Source organism: Notothenia rossii (genome assembly GCF_949606895.1).
Source record: "Notothenia rossii genome assembly, chromosome: 3".
In the NCBI taxonomy this organism is placed as follows: Eukaryota; Metazoa; Chordata; class Actinopteri; order Perciformes; family Nototheniidae; genus Notothenia; species Notothenia rossii.
In genome coordinates, this window is record NC_136901.1 from 57,650,091 (window position 1) to 57,661,009 (window position 10,919).

The window sequence follows — 10,919 nt, forward strand, 5'->3', positions numbered from 1 at the left end:
TAAACATTCAGCCACGTGACTGCGCTTCCGAGCCGCTCCGATTACAACCGAGTCGCTCCGATTACGAGAGTTAGAACGAGAACGTGACGTCTTATTTACATTAGACGGATCCTTTCTAGCCATAACCAAGGAGTCGTGGAAGACCCATCAGTGTATCCTCGGTTATAGCTCCTCCAGAGAGCCTCCTCGACGCTCGAAGTGCATTTTGAGAAATTAGATGTCCTTCAACATGGCGCGCTGAAATTCATTTCCGGGTCACTACCAGAGGACCGAGGAGTCGAGGAGGGGGATTAGATGAAATGAGAAAGGGCCCAGGTTTCAGCACGAGGAGTGAGATGGGGTGGGTCTTAACGGAATACGCGAGAGAGAAGTCATAACAAGTGGTACAGGACAGGTAGACAACGTGTTTTTCGGATGGAAAATGAGCCAAACGCAAAAATGCATTTGGATGCACTTCAACCAAAACCCAGGCAGTGATAAAGCGCACCATTTGTAAAGGCAAAATATCCTTTAGAGCAGGGTCAACAAATAATCTCCATCACCACTTAAAAACACAGTATCTAATATTAAGAGTTGCATGAATTTCCTTCAAGGCAAGGCAACTTTATTTACTTAAAACATACAGAGGGTAAATTCAAAGTACATTCACTGACATGAATATGGTGCCACCTTGTGTCATGTTTACAATGCAGATTATTGACATTAGGTCTGGCAATACAGTCCATTATTCTGGTGATTATTTCGCAGATAAACCTAGTAAACCCACCCCCTTTAAAAAAAACGGCTCTTTTGAACGGCTCTTTGAAAGGAACGGAGCCATAAGATCCGGCTCCCTTCAAAGAGCCATAAATTCCATCACTAGTAGATGGTGCTGTTCTCACAGAATCAGCCCATGCAAAGACAGTGTTAAATTGAGTGAAATGAGGAATGGCTAAAATACATGATCCGTTTGGTATTTTGAAAAATAAAAAGTATAAATATGCCTTATAGAGGTATGGTCCTACACTATATTATTCAAATATAGCATGATAGGTCCACTTTAATTATTTTGCGGTCTAGATTTCTTTTTTGAAGTGAGAAGTTGACTTCCCCCACCCCCCAAACGAAAACTCTTCGGTTCTCCACGAATTACACAAGTCACCCAAATCAGCGTTAAAAAAGCGGGAGGCGCTGAAAAGCGACTAATTTGCATCACTGATTTAAGACAATCAGACCAGACAACAGAGTTGATGCTAGAGCATATATTTGAATATGTGTACATGATACAAACATTTCACAGTTGTTTATACAGGACAATCATCTCCTGTAGATAAGTTGGGCAATTCCTATAGGACATTTAATCCCAATGTTTAAGTCCTGTTCACAGCCTCAGTGCTGGACCATTGGGGGGCGGCAGGTGGACTGACGCCATCACACTGAAACACAAAGCACAGTATCAGCAGACTGCAGATATAGTTTAGTGTACAACATTACAAAAGTTTGTATCAGGTCTTAAGTCAGGCTCTAGTAAATTATTTTCACTGAATCTGTGCCAAAGTCCTGAGCTTTCTCTTCCAATGTAAAAATTCAAAAGCAGAGATGAAGGCTCTGCCATGAGAGTACACATTGGTTTACAGCAGGGGTTCCCAACCTTTATTGTGCTAAGGACCGGCAGATACATTAAAAAAAAAATCGCTGACCGGTTGTCAATTTTAGCTGATTTGAATATTTACTCATCAGCAGGTGGCAACAGAGGCTAATTGTATTTAACAGCCTGAAGAAATACCAATATGCATCCAAAACATATTAATGTTTAAAACCAGGATACAATTAAAACAAAAAATTAGGACCGCTTTACAAATAATATAGCCTAATATAGATGGCAACAGTGGCTAATTGTATGTAACAGCCTGAACAAATAATAGAACAATATGCATCCAAAACACATTAACAACGTTTAAAACCAGGATACAATTAACAAATTAGGACCACTGTACACATATTGATACAACTGAAATGTCAGTGAGACCCCTGGGCTTGTTTGCCAGCCATAATAATGTCATACCGGGGCGTTCGTTCCGGTGCACTCCGACAGCATTTAGCACTACATCGAGATTAAGATTAAACTAACTTCTTTTGGGAACACCCACATACCTATGAAGTTGGCCAGGTGTGTAAATTACTGTTCATGGTCATTTGAAAACAAATGCCGTTGTTGGACACAAACACACCGAACATACACACACAGCGGAGCTGAGCAGAGCACATACACACACACATCATATGCCTTTGTGACCGGACATTTCCTTCATACAACGAGTAATAGGCGGAATAATCGGGAGGTTCGATGTGTGTGTGTCTGAAACGTAGCAGCCTGCAGTGGGGAACACAGTGAAGGCGATGTGCACGCGCTGGTGCTGCACTTCTCAGAGGCTGCCTCCTGATGCTGCAGCCATTTCATGAAGTGAAGGAGGCTTTACAAATAAAAAAATAGCTCTACACCCCTGGCCGCAATGTCCTTAAAATGAAGTCCGAGTTCGAAATATATCTCAAATGTATGCACTGCCATTTCCCCCCACAAACATAATAGTCTGCGATTAAACGGTTGTCTCCTGTGTGCTCCACTTCCTATTGGCGCACCAGTAACTTTCTCTGTGCACGAGAGGCTGAGACCTTATGCTAACCAATTTTGATTTATTTTGTATGAAATAATATGACTGGTATAGGTGCGAAATGCAAAAAAAAAAAAAGATAAAATATTTATAATGCTGCAAATATTACGATAAACAGCTATTTCGCGGCCCGGTACCGGTCCGCGGACCGGGGGTTGGGAACCCCTGGTTTACAGTACGCACACTGATACTGAGCTGCACTTACTATCCAGGCTTAGTCCAGTCAAAGTCAGGTCCTGCTGCTCCTCAGAAGACGAGTGCTAGTCAAAGCAGCTCAGTGCCTTCCTCTGCTGACAGAACTTTCACAGCCTCAGTGCTGGACCATGGGGGGGGCGGCAGGTGGACTGACGCATCACACTGAAACACAAAGCACACTATCAGCAGACAACCTGCAGAAATAGTTTAGTGTACAACATTACAGAAGTTTGTATCAGGTCTTAAGTCAGGCTCTAGTAAATTATTTTCACTGAATCTGTGCCAAAGTCCTGAGCTTTCTCTTCCAATGTAAAAATTCAAAAGCAGAGATGAAGGCTCTGCCATGAGAGTACACATTGGTTTACAGTACGCACACTGATACTGAGCTGCACTTACTATCCAGGCTTAGTCCAGTCCAAGTTAGGCCCTGCTGCTACTCAGAGAATACGAGTTTTGGTCAAAGAAGCTCAGTGCCGTCCTCTGCTGACAGGACTTAAACTAATGTTTAAGTCCTGTTCACAGCCTCAGTGCTGGACCATGGGAGGGGCGGCAGGTGGACTGACGCGATCACACTGAAACACAAAGCACAGTATCAGCAGACAGCCTGCAGAAAGAGTTTAGTTTACAACAGGGGTCGGCAACCTTTTTAATATGAAGTGCCATTTAAAAAAAAAAAAAATTGTTATCAGCGTCCCAACGATCGAGAATTATCAACGGGAGGGGGGGCTGAGGAGCTTGCTGCAGGGAAGCAGTGTGTGGACATGTCAGCGCAACTTACATGATGCCGAATTTAACAAACACATTTAAATAATTGGTTTAAACGGCATAATAATAAGGACGATCGTCCGTTCTGTGATTCTCCAGAGCACGGGTCATGCAGAGTGAGATGAGAAGATCGCCGTCCCTTTGAGAGAGAGAGAGAGAGAGAGAGAGGTGTGGCTTGTGCATGTGTGTTTTTGGATGGTAGAGTGACAGTGAGGGAACATGTATGTTTCTGGAAGTGAAACAAGGAAGCAGAAAAACAGAGGTCTGTGATGTATTTTGTGAAACAGAACAGCTAAATAAATGCAACGGCCTCCCAAGAAGAGCTTGCCTCTCTCCAGTCATTTAAGCTAAAGTGGGTTATTGAACCTGAGCAGGGGTGGTTCTAGACAAATATTCATGGTGTGGCAAGAGGGTGGCAGGAGAATTTCAGGGGTGGCATCCCCTGGCAGAAGTATATGCTGATTTAATCGCAGTCATATCAATTACTGTAATGTTAACTTGGAAAGCCACAATATTTATTTTAACTCAATAACATTTGGTGACATTATTGTGGTACATCAGTAAAGCCTTCAATATAAATACTGTATATAAGGTGGCAGAATTAATTTAACCCTCTATGGTATGATGTTGCCTCCAGGCAACATCCCCATTGTTTGCCTTTTGCATTCACACAAGACATCTCAAATTATGATGCAATACTTTAAAAAAGAGGCCGGACCATAAGGAACCAATAGTAGTGTTTGAATTTGTCCCATGACTCTCTGGCGGACAATTTGAAGACCCTGTTTGCTGCCTTTCCCACAAGGATCAGCTCAGCCATTTCTCTCCAATAAATGTTTCTAAAAACGTAATTTTCTGCGCATTTCTCGTCTGGAAAAAAATGTATTCACAATAATAGGTGAGTAAACCTTAATTTCTAATAGTTTAATATACTTAATTTGCTAATTAGGTAATGGAAACTTGTTAAAATGCAAATGTTGCCTGGAGGCAATATCGTACCATTATGGTCAATTGTAAATGTTGCCTTGAGGCAACACCGTACCATTATGGATTCACCATGATATTGTGGTATTGTGTGTTTAGGTATAAACTGTTCAAAAGCATACCATTCATCATAGATTTCTACAATTTAACCAAGATACATTTGATGTTAAAGCCAACCCAACGGTCTGTGCAAAGATGGGATAAGAAAAAAAAAGAAACATTGAAGGTTACCTGCCCAAGTGTCGTGCATGCATACAATAAAAGTATGGGAGGAGTGGATCTTCTAGACTCGCTGATTGCTCTCTACAGAACAAAGATCAGGTCAAGAAAGTGGCATCACAAGATCGTGTTGCACATGATGGATTTCACTCTAGTGAATGCGTGGCTCTTGTACCCCAGGGACTGCAAGGACTGTGGCATCCCCAAGAAAGAAGTGTACAGCCTGCTTAAATTCAAAGCTGAAGTTGCAAGTTGCCTTTGCAACGAGAGGAAAGTTCTGAAGAAGAGGGGGAGACCATCTCATAATGTTGACAGAGACCTGGCTGAGAAGAAGCACAGAGGTTCTGCCTCATCAGTGCCATCAACACATGTGCATCATGACCACACTGACCATTGGCCTGTGTGGGTGGAGAAAAAGGGCCGGTGCAAATACCCTGGCTGTAAGGGTGAAAGTGCAGTGATCAAAGTGTGTCACGTACCTGTGCTTCACTGCTAATAACTGCTTCATGAACTTCCACAATAGTGAGTCTATTTTGTCAAATGGCTCAATAAAGTTTGATGAAAGATGCCTAGGCTCTTTGCGTATTTATTCCTAGAGGTTGTTTCACAATGGTACAATGTTGCCTGCAGGCAACATTCAGACATGTAATCTTGTTAAAAAAAAACAAAAAAACGATTTTCACATTTTAATTGGCATGCAATTTAACCTGTCGAGGCTATTTAGTATTTTCCATGTGTTTTAAAATACATTTTGTTCAAATTTGAAACAATAACTCTTTTTTCATAACTTACCATTATGGTACATTGTTGCCTCAAGGCAACACACCCCAAAAAGTACCCCCAAATAATTATTTATTGGAAAAGTCTTTAGATTATGTTTATTTGGTCTATTATATGACAAAAAAACACTCCAAACATTTTTATCATAGTGCGTACCATAGAGGGTTTTAATGAATTTTAACTGAACAATAACTGAATGAGTTTGTCTCACTCTTAGACCAGCAGGGGTACCAAATCTATGCCGACTGCTGCAATAAGATATTAATTAACTGTCTCGTTGATGTTTGTCTAAATTAATATGATATTAGCTGTCAATCACTGTTATGATTCACATATTCAGTGTTATTATTAAATAAACTATATTTTTTGGAGGAGTTAATGATGAATGTTCCTCAAGATGCTTGCTCACCCTCCTTCAAATTTGAAAGACAAGTAATTACTATCATATATCAAAAGAATCAAAGGAACAGTTCAGCGCCGCACAACTTCATTGCAAACACCTACAACCTTGACTTTACATCAGAAAGAACAAACATTAAAGAAATGACTAACTGCATCAATTAGGGTTAAAAAACGTGTATTCAGCTAAAACATATACATCGCTGCAGTGAGTTATTTTCCAGTGGAATGCCCGTACCTACTGGCCTAGTTAAATCAAAGTGGTTACTTTTTTTGGCTGGGAAGTGAAGTTTACACACCGTCTTATTTGACTTTCTCAGGACTTCAAACAGAAAAAATATATATTTACACACGTAAGGTCATCATCTTAACAGTTTTTTATGCTCATCGAGTCATCCGTGAGCAGAGCATCAAGTTGGCATGTCTATAACAGCTGAATGTGGCGTTTATCATCTTGATCAGCAAAACGCCTCACAAACTTATTAAGATTTAAAGCTATGGTGCATTTTGAGTCAATGCTGAGTACAGCCTGAAGAACATTTCAAGGATTAAAAAACTAATGTCACAACAGGACTTAGAAAAGCTTGTCCATGCTTTTATCTTTAGTAGACTCGACTACTGCAATAGTGTATTCACAGGGCTGAAAAAAAAAATCCATCAGAAAACTGCAGCTGATTCAGAACGCTGCTGCACGTGTCCTCACTAACAGTAAAAGAGTGGATCACATCAGTCCGGTTCTGAAATCTTTACATTGGCCAAATAATTGATTTTAAAGTACTAGTTTTTAAATCATTACATGGTTTAGGACCAAAGTATATTGTTGAACGCCTATATAATACCATCAAGGTGCCTCAGGTCTTCTGGGACGGGTCTGCTAATCGGTTCAGGGAGTAAAAACAAAACATGGAGAGGCAGCATTTAGCTATTATGCCCCGACAATCTGGAACAAACTACCCAAATCATGCACGTCCGCAGAATCGCTTACTATTTTTAAATCGAGACTAAAAACATATCTCTTTGGCTGCTTTTAATTGAGCGGCTCATATTCGCACTACAGTATGCCTTTTAAACATACCTGTGGTGTTTATTTTTATTATATTTGCTTTGTAATGCCTGTTGTAAAATGCCATTATATATGTGTTTTTACTGTATGTATTCCTAAAAAGTATTTTTTATTTATTTTGTAAAGCACTTTGAATTGTCGCGTACAGAAAAGTGCTATATAAATAAACTTAACTTGCAGCCAAACTTAACAGTCTCTTCTCTGTCATTGTAGACCACAAATACTTCATTCATTCCGTCTACTTGGATCCGAAATGCTTCTCGTTTTGCGCTGTCCCCCCGTTCAAATGAAATCTCCGCCAATCATATTTCCAGGCTCGCGCCAGGGCCGGGGGAGGAGTTACAATGCGCGTCTTGTGCTGCATTCACTTGCATTCGGACATTAGAGATTCTCCCATAAATGCCCGATGAGCCACAACTTTTCTTTCAAAACAAAGCTGCCAACTGGGGTGGCAAAGCATTTTTCTGAGGTGGCAGCTGCCACCCCGTGCCACCCTGTAGAACCGCCACTGAACCTGAAGCTTGTTGCTGATGCCCTCCTCGACTACGGTCTGGGAGCCGACAGGAAAGTTCAACACAGATGGCCAGTCCGCCCCTTTGTAACATATTATTTCGATGAGAGATGAGCAGATCGCCACTGGGCTTTCAACTAAATACACAGCCACGAAAAACTGCGACATTTGTACAGCTCCTTATGGGTACTGCAATTAGTGAAGTGCTTTCCTCTGTGGTGAAACGATCAGCACTGCACCACGGAGGAAAGCGGCAGAAAGTCAACTGGAGATAAAGACAACGGGGCTGCGTTGCGTGCATGGCTTCCTTCTGCAGATAACGGGGAGACGCGCTCTGGCGGCGGTCTCGTTCAGGATCCGAAAATACAATTTATTTTGCACTTATTCCTAGTGTGCCACTGGTTACGCTGGCACGTGTGCCAGGGGTTGCCGACCCCTGGTTTACAACATTACAGAAGTTTGTATCAGGTCTTAAGTCAGGCTCTAGTAAATTATTTTCACTGAATCTGTGCCAAAGTCCTGCGCTTTCTCTTCCAATGTTAAAATTCCACCGCAGAGATGAAGGCTCTGCCATGGCAGTACACACTGGTTTACAGTACACACACAGATACTGAGCTACACTTACTATCCAGGCTTAGTCCCGTCCAAGTCAGGTCCTGCTGCTCCTCTGGCTCCTGAGAGAAGAAGAGTGTTAGTCAAAGTAGCTCAGTGCCTTCCTCTGCTGGCAGAGGGCTGCTATGCTCAGGGTTAATGGTTCACCATGGTTTTGTCTGCATGATGTGTTACATTGTTAGTCATCATTGCATGAGACTCTGTTCAATATTTTTGAACGGATTCAGTCACTCACCTTCTGCCAGCAGCATGGTGTGAGCCCCTCACCGAGCAGCCTCTAGGGGCTCCACCTGCAACACAAAGGAAACTAGTCTTTTAAATAATGTAAATTAGTTCAGATCAATTTATCCAATTAAAATATAAAGCGTGCAAAGTACAGTGTGCTGCAGTGTGACCTTTGAGCCATGTTTACTGCAATTTATAGTTCCTAAATCTGCATTTTAAACTCTTAAATGGGAATTGAACAGCACCAGAGTGGTGTATCAGTATGAGGGTGTGCGGCCCCGCACTAGGCCGGCCCTGCGTGAGTGCAGGACAGGCCACTCTCGTGGGGCCCGGCTCTACAGCCGCTCAGCAGCAACAGCCTCTAGAACAGAGTCTGCGCACTGAGAGCAGCACAGAGCCTTTCTCTGCCAGCACTGTAACACCGAAGCAGACACACAGCCTGTCAGCTGACTGAGTGCTGGGGGGTGGAGGGGGAGGCACCATGGGGGTCCTGCTTCAGAAGTGATGATGCATTAGTGTTTACCTGCAGTCCCAGAGGCAGCACCGTCAGCAGCTCCATTCCAGAGCTGCCACTCGGACATGGTTGTAGGTCAGGATGTGGGCATGTCTGTAAGGGAAACATCAGTATCACTTGGTGCCCAATGATGATGGCCACATTAGTGGAGAGATGATAACACTCTTTACATTCTAAAAAAGGAGTCCGAGTTCAGAGTTGGTATGATTTCTGGCAGCATATGCTGATGGAAAATGAGCAGAGCTGCAAGTCCCGACTACACACAGCTGTTTTATGCAGATAGATCTGCCCATTAAGCTAAGGCTTGTTCAGTTTTTAAAACAAACCAAAAATTGTTAACGTGTACATAAATAATGATATTACATGGTCTCTACATTAACACAATTAAAGGATTAGCCTGCTTTACCACATTTAAATATTCCCGATGATGCTTTAGCATACTCAATGCATTTCCATTTAAAATCGGTACATTTGCAGAGCATGGTGAAGTTCACGACATACACACCTGTTTTGAGCCCACGGAGCAAGCGCTGTCATGTGATTTCCATCGCCAATAAGCCTATAATGAGAACAGATTAAACACATAGCCCACAAGATAAAAGGCAGTATAAAATATTAAGCTACCGTAATTTTCGGACTATAAGCCGTGCCTTTCCCCCCCCAATTTCGACCCTGCGGCTAATCTATGGATTTTTACAGCTAACGGCCACTAGGGGACCTCCTAAATCTATGGATTTTACAGGTTACAGTCCACCACCTTTAACTCTATGGGCTCTATGGCCGGTCCGCGCCCCCCACCTTTAAGAGGCGGGCTCCAGCAGGAAAAGCTGGAGGCCGGAAAAGAGTGAGACAGGTAGCGCGCAAATGTAAAAGTGGAACCGAGAGTGGTACGAGAGACAGAACGAGCGCAAGAAAAACAGACATTACGAGAGCGAGACAGTTTGTCCCCGTACCACTGGTTGAAAACCACTGCTGTAGATCACTGTCGGTACGTGCGCTGGGAGCGCACCGTTTAAGTTTGAAAGTTGAAAAGTTTGTGTGTCTGAAACGCTATGTGATACAGTACAGTTTACACAGTACATGTTCTGTAGCTACTATTGCACTAAATGGTAACACTTGAATACGTTATGCAAATATGCAACTGGTTTGTTGAAATGTTAATAAAATGGGAGCTTCCTCAAGCACGAACCCTTACATATGGTAATTTAACATTAAAACACCTGCGGTTTATAGTCCAGTGCGGCTTATATATGTACACATCATTCAATTTAGCTGCTGCCGCTTATATTCAGGTGCGCCTTATAGTCCGAAAATTACGGTACTTCACTCACTGAAACTGCAGCATTGGTCTACCCTAATGATATGAATCGGAAAGTGCTCTGTATTGAAACTGTTTACTGAAGATTAATTTAAGATGGAATTTAAGTACTGTGCTTGCACCGACACCAGAGGGCCCCATAACTGGCAAACTTCAGTGCTTAACACTGTGCCCAAATAAGCCATATATACACACACACACACCACATGCAGGACTTATTTCCTGAATAATTCTTAATAATAAAAAAAAAGGGTTCTGAGAAAAATTCATCAGCAGAACTGACCGACTTTTAAGATGTTTGCTTAGAGCAATTCAAAATGGAAACTATAACGATGCCAGCTACCATTAAAATAAAACTCGTGTTTGACTGAAGCACGTGTTCATGTGTTAACGTCGTGGAGCCAACAACAGTCCTTATTTAACTCACGTGCTTGTGTTTGCACTTTTGCAATGAAATGCCAAACTTTAACTGCGTCACACTACGCTAACTGCTCACTCTGTAGTGCTGATTGCTGATGTAACTACAGCCAACAGCGGGAGTTGTAACAGTTTCCAAACCAAACACGTGTTCTATAAGTACTCACGTCAGCAGACACCAGCTAGGACTCGTCCGCAAAGCAAAGTTCTTCACCAGACTGAGAGACTGGGCGGAAGTCTCGCTGAGATTTATATAGGGCTTATGC

The 10,919-nt window shown here is 42.3% G+C and overlaps 1 long non-coding RNA gene across 1 annotated transcript; it reads right to left on the reverse strand.

The window, feature by feature from the left end:
* Positions 1–1,226: 1,226 nt before the first annotated feature.
* On the reverse strand, positions 1,227–10,919 carry LOC307032197. The gene is made up of 8 exons (XR_013806180.1): positions 10,821–10,919; positions 9,424–9,477; positions 8,928–9,011; positions 8,415–8,469; positions 8,193–8,241; positions 3,243–3,418; positions 2,857–3,008; positions 1,227–1,415 (listed from the first exon to the last, which is right to left on the reverse strand). It is a non-coding gene; the product is annotated as an uncharacterized lncRNA (long non-coding RNA).